Raw genomic sequence first — 13,864 nt, forward strand, 5'->3', positions numbered from 1 at the left:
GCTAATAAATTAGTAAGGTCAAGACTTGAATCCGTGTCTGTAACCGCTAGAATCATGTCTTGAGTCAATATGCCATGCTAGATAATCCAAAGCCATGTGTTTAGCTTATATCTTTGTATCAGGGCATATGGGGAGGCAAAAATAGAACAGAATCAGGCTCCCTCGGGGCCTAGAAAATACATGGTAGAGATACACATTGGTATATAGGGAGAAATTTGGCTTGCAGCATTTATCATCATGTGTTTATCTCTTAAGGGCAGGAAAAGCATTACATATCTCCTGTCTCAACCATTACATAATGTCTTACTTGTGGCAGGCTCTTAATAACAAATTGATTAATAATTGGAACCACGAATGCAGCTTGTACTGCCATTGCCGGGGCAACTGTTCTGAATTGCATCCTCTCCTTTCACCTCTATAACATACTTCAATGTAAAGTCATCCATAAATAATAGTTCTCTCTCTGTCACATACACTTAAAATTTTTCTGTGCATAGCCATAAAAAATCTAAAAGCTTGGATTTGGAACATCTTTTTGCCATTTGAGCTCACAATGATCTCTCCCACTTCTAACACCCTGAAACACGATAATGATGCCATTAATTCACCTCTGAGAACTCACAGTTTGAATGAATCCTGTCCTTTGTTATCATTTTTTTTCAGATAAAGAAACTGAGGGTTCTTAAAGAGATAAAGGGGAAAACCTAATGATCAACCAACCCCACATTCAACTGAAAACTTCAGAACAACAGGTAGATTGGGGGTTTCTCAGTCTCATGTCCAAAGACATGCCTGCTACATCTCACATAAGCACTTTGGTCTTTACTGCCTTGGTCAGCTCCATTAGTTACTATTTTGGTTACAAGCAAAATAAATTTACTTTGGATAATTTACAGAGAACTGAACATATTTGAGAAGCACCCCAAACTGCACAGAACTGGTGAAGTGCTGAAGAACCTGGTCCAAAAAATTAGCAGGGGTTGAGAGAGACTGGGCACCCAGAACAACTACGGAAGTGGTGTCATCCTGCATAACCACAGTAGAGAGTTGTGGAAATAGCTCTTGCCATGCAGTCACTAATGGCACTGCTGCCTCCAGATAGCATGCAGTCTTTACAGCCATTGTTAGTGTTCTTGGCTCCTGGTTATTTGCATAAACCTTCCCAGAGTCAAAGTTCCAAGGGGAATAGTCCATGGTAAGATTAGGTCACAGGCCCACATTTTAGCTGCCAATGACACAGAAGACAACAAAAATGACCCCTTTAGTTTTCATAACTAAAGATAAAACCTCATATTTCTTTCTTAAGGTTTTCCTAAATAGATTCAGAGACTGGGCAGCTGCCAGTGAGAAGCACCCACTAAACATTCTATTTTGTATTGTCAAATACAAAGTGTACTGGACAAGTTAAACAGGCAAGAAGACTTTAAGACTATTGCAGTAGGGAAGAGAGCTTGAACTCAAAAAGTATAATTTTTAAGTGCTGGGATGAGCTAGTGGGAAAGTCTTGGAGGAAGTTAGAGAGGAAGTCAGTAATTGAGATGAGGCCATCTGGGTTTGCTAATTGGTGCTTATCAAAGTTAAGGTCCTACACTCCCACAAAGACTGGGAAGATAGGGGACCTCTTTTTCTTAAAGTTTATATTTCAAAGTGTTGACTCCTAGGTTCTTGGGAAAGACATTCTTGGTTTGTAAAACTGTCAAGAGGATTGGAGAAAATTTGTATCTCACAGGGACTGAGAAATAATTTAGGAAGTTTTCTAAAGTATATGTTCTGAGGAAAAGGGCATATAGTTAGGAACACAAATGTGTATAGTCAGAAACACTACTATTTAAAGTTTAACCAAGGGGCACCTGGGTGTTTCAGTTGGTTGAGGTCTGACTCTTGATTTTGGATCCCAGGATTGTGGGATAGACCCCCGTGTCAGGCTCCACTCTGATTATGGAAATTGCTTAAGATTCTCTCCCTTTCTCCCTTTGCCACCCTCCCCTGCTTGTGTGCTCTGTATCTCTTAAATAAATTAAAAAAAAAATTAAAAAAATAAAGTTTAATCAAGCTGAGGGAGATAGTAAGGTCTTCTTGGTCTTAGTATGTTCATGTTCCAGTTCTTCAATTAGACAGAAGTTTTATAAGACTTAAGTTTACACTATTATCTATTTCTAGCCCAAATAGCCTATCACCATACTTTTTAGTACAAGATGATTAAGTATTTGAATGAACATAATAGAATATCATGGAACTTCTTTTAGCTTCCTCCTTTCCCCCATCAAAACTTTTTGGATAATATCTTACTTGAAGATTTCTCAAATAACCTGAGGATAAAAATAGAGAAGTGTCTCAAAGTATGAATATATAATTAGATTAAATGTATTTCAAATTGAAGGACAAATGGTTCCTAAGCTAAGTTTATTTGTGGCTGTCGAGAGATATTGATAAAGAAAGTTTGAATTCTTGTCAGCAAGTCTCTTTAAAGAAATGCAGTAGCAAAAAACCTAATCACAGTTTCATTGGTTGTTGACCCCCTTTGTTATTCTACTGATTACTTTATTTCAATATATTCAAGTTTAAATTTTGTTTCACAACTGGTACATTAGCTGAACAACAAAAAAGGTGTATGTCCTCTAACACTGTAAAATAAGGAAATGATAAACTTGTAAATAGGGCTGCAGTATTGGGTCACAGTAAAATATGCAAAGGATTAATTTAGCCCTCAACAAAACTACCCTTTATTTCTGCAAAAACTACTAAAGGCTGACCTTATCTTAAATCACTATATTAAACCACTATAAGGATTCAAAAACAACCAAGTACTAAAACTGCAGCTACCTCCAACATACATATTTGGAAAACTGGAGTGTCCATTTCTGGAAATCCTTGCTGCTACACACATTTTCTACCCTTAGCACCCTGTTACCTTTCAGAACAGCAATAACAACAAATCCAGAAGGCTATTGAAATGAAGAATGCCAGGATACAAGCAATTGAGTTGCATTAATGTATTTCAGATCCAAAAGGAAAGAACACTCTCAGAGTGACTTCTATGATGACTGAATATACTCCAGGAAGCTAGAGACAGGGTTGAAATAAACTTGATTGTGTGTGTATGTGTGTGTATTTCAGTGTGTGTAAAGTCTTAGACAAAGAAATATAAATCTTGGTACTGTTTATTAAGCTAACTAAGACAATGTCTGTGTCTTAATCCATTCTCATTTGTGGATACAAAAGCCACTATCAAAAATGGCCTTCTTGTGACAACTTCTCTGAAGGACAATATACCTTAAAGTTGGCCAAGGCAAAGCATCTCTATCCTACAAAGGTATGCTGCAGGCCCCCTGGAGAATCTTTTCTGGCCACAATTTTGTGATTGAGTCTTGTAGAAGGAAGCTCTGAAATAATGAGTGAATACTGTGAGAGATTTTTTTAGGTTTTTTTAAAGTTTTATTATTATTATTATTATTATTATTATTATTATTATTTTGTCAGCATTGAAGATTGCATGGAGGGCAGTATTTGAGCCATAGATTTCTTTTCTCTTTAGAATTTACCCCACAACTGCCTCAAGCATAACTGGAATATATTAATGACAATGATGATTCTTTTTATTGGTAACATGATTTAATATTTACTGTGCACTTTGTTCTATTTGAACCTCAGTGGAATGCTGTGAAGTCTACAGAGTAGGTTTTATCTCCATTTTACAAGATGAAAATGCCAATGTCATTGACAAGCAAATGGAAGATCTCAGCTTGGAATTCAGGTTTTCTGATTCCCAGTTCACTGAGTTAACAAAAAACTACTGAGAACACTGGTGTATAGAAAATGCTCAATAAAATGCTAGCCATCAGTGTTAATAGTATTAGTAGTATTTTTATAAATATTTTACAATACTCCTATCTGAATCAAATTGTCTACCAGAAATAACACATTCTACAAGACTTTGGCCCTGAGAAAGCATTTTCCTGTATTTCTTTCTCATAAGATCTCTTTTATGATGCTACTTTAGAGGAGATTGCTCATTCTTCAAAAGACAGCAGGGCAATGTATTAGGCATACAAATTGTCTGCAAGTAGTCCTCAATGAACTAGGCTAATGTCTATGCTTAGCCTGATAAGAAAGTTACTGATTATTTTCTTCCTATCCAAACCTATGTTCCCATTTTCCCACTAGGATTCTCTTTTACCACAGATACACAGAACATCTGGGAGTCAGGGGTACTATTGTTATTTAAGATGGCGATCTGCTTCAATTATCTGCTTCATTTACAACCAATCCCACTGGAAATCTCCGTCACAACTTGGATGGCATGGATGCTAAGCAAAAGAGTAATCATTTGCTACAGTGGAACTCAGAGAAGAGAAAAAAGTAGATGAATCTGACTGTCAAGCAAGTAATTTCTACTCTGCAAAACTGAATGCTATGGTGTGACTGACAGCTAATTTTGAACTGAAAAGATTATAAATTAATCCCACCATGTGGAGAAGCAGTTAAAACCTCAACTGGATTAGGCCTATTTGATTCTTTAGGCGCTGTATTCATTCATGAATTTCATGGCCCAATGCCTATTGTCAAGGTGATTTTGGTGGTCCTTTATTCATTGAAATCATTCTGTCAAGGAATAATTAACACTCACAAAACACACAGTACTAGCCTAATTCTTTTGGGCACGAGTAAGTCATTTGCAGTGTCATTTACCCTATTTTATTATTTATATACCATTATATAATTTTTCTTATGAAATTACAAAATTATTTTTAATTGTTTTGCTCCTTTTCTTCTTAAGGAGTATCACTGGAAGAAATTAAAGAGGTGGCTTGAAGGAGAATATAGTATAGTGCCGATATGAAGTAGGTATTTAATACAAATGAGTAAGTCCAGAAATATTTTTATTGTTCTGATGGTGGTTAATGGATGATCATTTTTATTGTCAGAGTTCACCATAGGTCCTAAATGATTTCTGTGACTTTGAAAAAAAGACAGCCGGATAGTTAGAAGTAGTCACTCAATTATTCTGGAGTACAGTTAAAGTTAGACTGGTATGTTTGTCCTCCTGATATAGCCATTAACTGTTTAAGAAATAAAAAGGTGGACTGGGGCGCCTGGGTGGCGCAGTCGGTTAAGCGTCCGACTTCAGCCAGGTCACGATCTCGCAGTCTGGGAGTTTGAGCCCCGCGTCGGGCTCTGGGCTGATGGCTCAGAGCCTGGAGCCTGTTTCCGATTCTGTGTCTCCCTCTCTCTCTGCCCCTCCCCCGTTCATGCTCTGTCTCTCTCTGTCCCAAAAATAAATAAAAAAAAACATTAAAAAAAATTAAAAAAAAAAAAAGAAATAAAAAGGTGGATTCTAGAAAGGTTGATGCTCACAGGCAATCAATATTTAGTTATTCATTTAACACACATTTATTTAGAGACTTCTCTGTGCTACACACTATTTTATGAGCTGGGGATATAGCATAAAAAAGACCAAATTGTCTACTTTTATGACAAAATTTATCAACTCAAAAATTTAATAGAAATAGGAATGTATTGGTGCAGGCAATTGGAAAAGTGAAGGGGAGAACCTAACCTGTCTTTAGACATTGCTGGATTCTAAGAGCCCCAATAGATGTCATTAGGATGTTATCCTTGTCTTTATCATTCAGTCTTGTTTTCCTCTGATTTTGCCACTTGTCAAGTTTTCTTCATTTGGTGGCTTTTGAATTTGAAGACACACATTGTAAGAGCTGAGTAAATTCCATGGGAGAGACTGTCTCCTTGTTAATTATCATAAGTTATGTCCCAGAATTTAATGAGATATATAACAATAAAGCAACATTGCAGAAAATGGAAACTTTCTGATTGCTCAGATCTGAAATTGCAGTAGGGATGGAAGTGGGTGGATATATGAAAGAAGCCTCACCCTAAACACAAGGACTGAGAATAGGAGAGAAGTGATTTCAGAAAACAAAACAAAACAAAACAAACAAACAAACAAACAAACAAAAAACCAGAGTGGCATGGCCACAATCATAGGAAATGGACAACGATCAAGCTGGTCATTACATGTCCACTACTTAATTTATGTGACTAGTTATTCAATTTAAATCTTAAAATATGTTGTTTCTGATTAAAAGATAAAATAATCTTAAAACACATTAGCTAAAATAGTGAAATTAAGATGCTAGAAAAGAAGCTACTTGTGTGAACTTTGGACTGTGGTGCTATATTCTCAAGGAAATCATAGAGAGATCATCCCCTCCACTCCCTCCTTCATGTCAGGTTCTTAAATAGGCAACTTTCTTTGTATCTTTTGGGAAAGGAATGCGATTTATTTTCAGGAGTACTGATATGACTCTGGTTCACCTTTAAAGTACTAGCCTTCTTTGTGGTGGTCTCTTACTAGACTTTCTATTTTGGCTACACCCTGAATTTTGTCTCTTGCACTCTAGGTCCTTTGGGGTCACTAACCTGATTCAGCAGATGTTTTCATTAGTAAGTGTGGCTTTCATGCCCTATGTATCTATCTGAGTTTCCATGTTCATTTAGTTTTATCTCGAGTATACTTTACCTTCTAAGTTCAATGATGCATTTAAAATGATAGTTAAAATACATTTTCCCCAGAAATTTTAGTTGTTTTCACAGAAATAGAGTCTACCTGTATATCTACTTAATCATATTACTGGAAACTGATGTCTGAAAAGTAGTTTTCTAACTTTATTTTGTTGGCCATGGAAACCATTATATGTTTTTTGAGCAAATGACTTCTGTGTTTTAGAAGTTATCATTGGCTATTGCCAAAAGAACAAATTAGATAAACTGGGGATTGAAGGCAGAGAAATAATTTAGAAAACTAATTCATTTGTATAAGTAAGATCTACAGAGAGTATAAAATAAAGCTGGGTTAGCTTAAATGTAAAAGAGGGAACAAATACTAGAAAATCAAAGATTTCCAAGAATGCATCAGACTCAAGAATTAAACCTTACCTTTTGAATCCATGTTGTTGGAGAATACTGGATGGTAGTCTGTATTAAGTTTAACTAAAGGACATACTGGAATTACGCTATAAGTTGAATTGAATCACTATGAAAATGAACTGTTTCAAAGATCTTTTCTTACTATAGGATCATAGACTGTTCATTTCAGTTATAAAATCAGAATATAACTTAACCAGGCGTTGTGGCAGATACAAAGCCCTGAATTTCAGCAACTGGCAAAATTGTGGAAAGACTGTGGATGTCAGTGGAATTACTCACTGGTGCCACCTAGGTGTCAAAGTATGTAATTTATCAAGTCATAAATACATTGATTAGAGGCATTTTTTTAAAGAAAAAGTGATAATTTTTAAGACATTTAAAAATATTCCCCAAACTGAAGTGCACCAGATATGAGAAATGAAGTTCTACATTAAAACACTGTCCATCAAAAAAAAAAAAAAGGCTCAGCTCCAAAATTACATTTCTTTGGAGAGTCTTCCTAATGGCTTCAGGACTTATTAATTTAGCCATTTTTTAATTCTCTTATGAATGTATTTCTGTATCATAGAGTTAACACTTTCTTCTTAAATAAATTGTTTGGTAACTGCCAACATTAAAAAAATTGATCTCTTTAGAGAGATAGTGTCAAGTCATGTAAAAATGTGGACTTTGGAGACATTCAGACAATTACATATTTGCTGGATCAGAAGCTAGTTCCATTACTTCTCAACTGGGAGATTTTCCACAAATATCTCATCTTCTCTTGACCTTAGCTGCCTAATAAGTCAAGTGAAACTATTCTCACTTTGGAGAATTGTTTTAAATTTTGAAATAAAAAAACATTAAAAATAAATAAATTTTGAGATGAAATAAGTTGACAAATTCAGCAGCTGAGATGTATTAACTTACCAAGGTACCTCCATAACTTCTATACAACATAACAATGGTTCTAACCGGAGCTTTCTGGCAAGAAAAAGAAATAGAAGACATCCAAATCAGAAAGGAAAAAGCAAAATTGTCTCTATTTGCAAATGACTTGATCTTATATGTAGAAAACCCTAAAGATTCCTGAAAAACAAAACAAAACAATACTCTTATAAATAATAAACAAATTAAGTAATGTTGCAGGATATAAAATTAACATTGGAAATCAGTTGTATTTCCATACACTAAAAATAAACTATTCCAAAAGGATAGCAAGAAACAATTGCAATAGCATCAAAGAGAACAAAATCCTAAGGATGTTTTGAGGGAGAGGGGAGCTGCTTTTCACTTTTCAAGGGGTATAAACTTTCAGTTATGCAAGATGACTAAGTTCTAGAGATCTACTGTACAACATTGCACCTACAGTTAAAACTACTATATCATATGCTTAAAATATGTGTTCAGAGTGTAGATCTTATGTTAAGTGTTCTTAACACAATTTAAAAAACATAACCTTCACTATGTATTGTATTCATTATGTTCATCTGAACATTTTGTGTATATATGTATATGGGTGTGTGTATGTGTTCCCCTTATGTATTATTGAGAGCCTTGAAGGATGGCATTATGTCTTAAAATAAAATGGGAAAGTCATGCAGCTTCCCTGAATATCATTTTGTTCATCTTTTATCTGAGAGAATTAAATAATTGTATCTAAGCTCTGATTAAGTTCAAAGCCCATTTCTATGGTGCCTCTTTTAATGCAGGTGGTATGTAAAATAGTGCTAAACATGAAGAAATAATGGCAGAATAAAAGCATGTTGACTATTAGCTGTTAAAATGCAAAAGGCTGAATTTGAATTTTTGTAAATTAAAATTTGAAATTTAGTTTTCAAGGTTTCTCATTTGTATGTCTTTGTAGCTTTTTTAAAAGTTTTGCATACATGTTCATTTTTCACATTTTTCCATTCAACTGTGTGTGTGTGTGTCTGTGTAAATAGAAATCTTGCTGTGAATAAAGCAAACATCTCCTATTTTTGAAAATTTTGTCATATTGCTGTGACAGTTTGAATGTTCACATTAAAAAATATAGAAGGGAGAGTGTTTTTCTTCCTTTTTTTATTACCCATAAAGAGAGCTGTTGGAGTTTGGGAGCTAAAAGAAGACTAGGGAGGAGAGAGGGTGGGAGAGACAGGGGGGAGGAAAAGCTTAGTCAGGCAGTGGTTAAGTGTGTATAATAAAGACATAGTATACAATGACTCAGATTGAAAAGTTCCTGGAGTATATAGACTGAACTACTTTAAATAGATACAGAAGGAGAATCAGACAATGTCACTTTTTGTGCTTCTCTGTGGGGAAATTGGAAGGTAAAATTTTATGCTGAACAGAGAGATAATATTTTTCCCCCAAAGCCATGGACAAGCGTTTACTGAATTCCTACTATTTGCACTATGTTAGACACTGTGCGCTGCAAAGTAGGGTAAAAGTCCTTGATCCCAAGCAGCTTAGTTTTCAGATGAAAAGGAAGGTAGAAGCTAAATAAGAATGGAGAAGAAAATGAGGAAGGGAAGAATGGAGGGAAAGAGGAATGAGCGAATGAAAGGAGGGAGTAGTGAGCATATTATGTGACATGAATCGTGCTAAGATATTTGAATTCACTTGAAACCTTATAATACTCTTATTTAATTAAATAGGGAAACAGATAAACTATGAGATAACCTTTGTTATATATAATTATGCAGTCTATGTTTCATATACAGTCTATTGATTTCTAAAGCAAAACAAAGCCCTAAACTAACTATTGATGATTTGTCTTGAATTGATCATCACTGCTTTACATTAGCAAAGGATTCCTGGGGCACCTGGGTGGCTCAGTTAGTTAAATGTCTGACTCTTGATCTTGGTTCAGGTAATGATCTCATGGTTCTTGAGTCTGAGCCCCACGTTGGGCTCTGCACTGAACTGATGGCATGGAGCCTGCTTGAGATTCTCTATCTCCCTCTCTCTGCCCCTCCCATGCTTATTCTCTCTCTCTCTCTTTCTCTCAAAATAAATAACTTAAAAAAATAAATTAGTAAAGGATTCCTAAAGATAAGTTGTAAGGCAAATGTAGAAAACAAAATGATGCAGTGGAAAGTTGCCTTCTGTTTAAGTTTTTGTCAGTTGCATCAATCCATTCACACAACTTCTATTTTATTTAAAGACTTCTATAAATGTAAAACAAAGGGTCTTTTACTTCCTAAGTAACTAATGTGAAAACCAAAACAAATAAAACTTGTGGTTTGCGCATGTTGGCTTAATAACAACCCTGACTCTGATTTCTCTTTAAGCAGGAACTGGATTTTTATTTCATTCCCTTATATTAATCAACTGTTTTCCCAAAGTAGTGGATAAATAATGAAAGGAAAAGATGGGAAGTAAAGACAATTAGGTATGATTGTCTTTACAACATATAGCCTCAAGGACAGTTCCATGACTATTACCTGTCATGAGTGAAATCATCACAATTATATTATACTCTCCTATACTCTGATTAATCGTTGAGAATAGGAAAAAAAATAGTTTCAGGAAAGAGGTTATAAATAAAAAATTGGTTTCTGGCAACACAAGGTAAAGTTAGTTTTGGGGGTATTTAATGTTCCCCAGAGTTTCCTAAACACTTCCATTCATATGCACATATGGCTGATTCAGATGGATTCCAATTTCTATCTTAAAATGACTCCTCTGTCATACAAGATGATTACTTTTACCTATTACTTCTAACCTGTCATATATTTTGGATCAACAAGTTGAAGGAAAGTAGGTTGTGTAAATTTATAACTAGGAATTGCTTGATGCATTTTTCACTCTAATCAGAAAACAGGAAGGACAGATTTCTATTGCTTTACCCACATAGGAAAAGTTATATGAAAGGCACAGTTCCTAGGTACACACAGATATACATGTATGAATATATACTCTAATACACAGAGAAATTTTATTAAAATATTATCAGGGAGTTAAAAAAACATACCATATATGAAGTTGATCCCTCCCTTTCTAATTCTCTTCCATATGAAAGTTTTAAGACTTGATAGTTAATCCTGTATACTTTTGTTAGGCTGAGTCACCATGATAAATGGTCAATATTCACTACATACTTTACTATTATTCTTTGTGTTCATCAAAGCCCATTAATTGTTAAATTGTCAATCTAGCTATTCTTTGGATGAAGGAAATAATATAATCCAGATAGTTTCTCTGCAGTTTAAAATGTAATGTTGACATCCTTTGCTGCTTATAAAAAAATGGTAACTATTAGTCCTCCCTACAGTGATCTATGTGATCTGATATCCTGATCTACCTAATCAAACCCATTTTCTAACACTCTCCCCATGCACTGTTCTATAGCCTCACTAGGCTTCTTTCTGCATTTTAAATGTATCAATTCATTTTCCCCTTGGGGTTTAGGCATTTATTACTTCTTTGTCCTGAATGTTCTTCCTTTACCCCTTTCCCTGGCTGGCTCTACCCTGAACTTTAGGTCTCAATTCAAATATTACATACTTAGTGAATGATTTCCTTGATTATGCACACAAAGTGGCTTCCCATTTTCTTCCAGTTGGCACCTTGTTTATTACACTCATGGTGCTCATCACAATCTGTAATCATCTAATTTGTTTACTGATTTATATTCCACTTTAAATTTTCTTAGGTGGACTTCCCATTAATAATATTTGAAAGGCAGGGAGAGAAAGCAGGTCTGTGATGAGCTATTCAAACCCTCAAGTTAAGAGATGTACAGCACACTCCAGATTTTTATAACCACAGAGTATGAAGCATTTTGAACTAAAAAGCATCCCACTTTGTTAATTTTAATATACCATAAGGAATAGTAAAGGTCTAAGGGAATAATGGGACAAAGGAAGGAAAGAAATGTCCCAGGCACTAGAAGGATTTACAAAGCCCTTTTCTGACGACAGGAGAGATAGGAAAGAGGATGGTGGGTATGAGAAACCAAGGGGATTTAGCTTGGATGAAGCATGGAGTGCACAGGGAGAGTAATTCAAGATAATGTTGGGGAAATGAACTGAGGGAAGTGAGGGTCATGGTGTCACGTGGGAGCATCAAGCAATAGATGTTAAAATAACTTCAGCTAAGACAAAGAACGATTCGAGTGTAAGGCACTCATTTTAGAAGAAGCAAAGAGAGGTGCAAAAACAATAGTTTCATCAAAAGCCACAAGACCCGTGAATATGGATTTGGCTCTACTGGAAACCAGCTAAGTGATTTTTGAATAACTCTCTTCAGGACTGCAGACATATTTAAAAAGAATAAGCAATTAGGAGATTTCTACATTCCTCACCTGCTTCAAAGTTCTGAATATAAATGAATCGATATAGCACTTGTCCACTATTACTTCCTACACAGACTGGTATTTGAAATAAATGGCGATGGCTCTTTTTTCAAATTTTACCCACCCTTGCAGACTGTCACTTCTTTTATCTCATTAATGTTTGTCACTAGTTATTCCTTCCTTTCTCCATAAAACAGCATCTTCCTACTCGTGACTGGTGTTAACACAAAGAATTTTTACCCCTAATATAAAACCTTGTATTTGTTCTATGGTCCCTCATATCAAAGTTTGAATCTGACCTAAGTTCTAAACTCAGGCAGTTGTCTGGAATCCCTGTTCTAACATATATTAAACCCTTCTATTTCTCTCTCAAAAATATAAATGCATGTTTTCTAATGTGAAGAGAAACTGATGAACAAAATAGAATGAAAATCCTGATTGAGGTCACATCAACAATTTCAACAAATCAACAAAGAAATTAAAGGGAATGAACTTAGTTCCTTCCTAATAGCATTTCAGTTTGTTTCCATATTGCCCTTTTTTTTCTGTTATGCAGTTAATACAATCTAATTCAGTAATGTCTTCTGAATGATTAAGCCATTTATGATTGAACCTGAAGAAGGAAATGAGAAAAGCCTCTTAAACATCTAAATAGAATAATTCCTATTAACTGTTGTAAATCACAATCAGAATGGTATTGAATTCAATATTTTGCTCAGCCACAAATATTTCCAGAATTGAGACATTTTCATTAATATTTGTAATGAAACTTAGAAAAGAAACTAGAACTTCTGACATTAGAACTATTTTTGAAGTTTGCAGAATTTTCTCTCTGACGATATTTTGTGGTAGTATCAGTGTTCCCTCTAGATGAACAGCAAGTGGAAAGATCGGGCCAATCAGAGGATTTTTCATGCTAGTGCCCTTCAACATATCATGAGGAGAAAATAGCCTTCTTAAAATATGATAAGATCTGATATTATCTTTTGCAGAAGAATTCACATTATATTCTGAAACCTGTAGGGAGTACTTAGGACAATCTGCAACTGTTTGTTTTGAATTTATCTTTTAAGAATATGTACATTTTAATCATACTAATATTAATAAGCATATTCTCCCATATATGTTACTTACCAAATATTAACCTATTTGAATAATATGAATGAATTAATTGTGCTGAAAGGTTTACTCATGTTAATATAATCCTTGAAGTAAACATGTTGTGCCATCTATGCTCACAATTTTAGATGATTTATACATGGTAAATGATCAGAAGTTTTATCTCTGCACATCTGTTCCCTAGCTTATACAAGTGGGGATACTGCTCCAGTATCCAGGCTCCGTTGATGCCAGACAAGATTAATGTATATCTACAGTTGCATGTTCTTAGATGGAATATGGGTCGGTTGTAAAATAAAAAGATATATTTTGCTATAATACATTATACATACATACATACATTATACATAATATACATACATTATACAAAGTTTCAGGTATTTTATATACAAATGTATATAGTATATGTATGTTATGTATACATATAAATAATATATAAATATACCTAAATTTATGTGTATAAATATTATCTCAGGTGAAGTGAATTTACTTTTAAAATGTATTTGTCATAGGTGAATAAAATAACTTCCCTTAAACAAG

This window comes from Prionailurus viverrinus, chromosome A3 (assembly GCF_022837055.1).
Source record: "Prionailurus viverrinus isolate Anna chromosome A3, UM_Priviv_1.0, whole genome shotgun sequence".
Taxonomy (NCBI): Eukaryota; Metazoa; Chordata; class Mammalia; order Carnivora; family Felidae; genus Prionailurus; species Prionailurus viverrinus.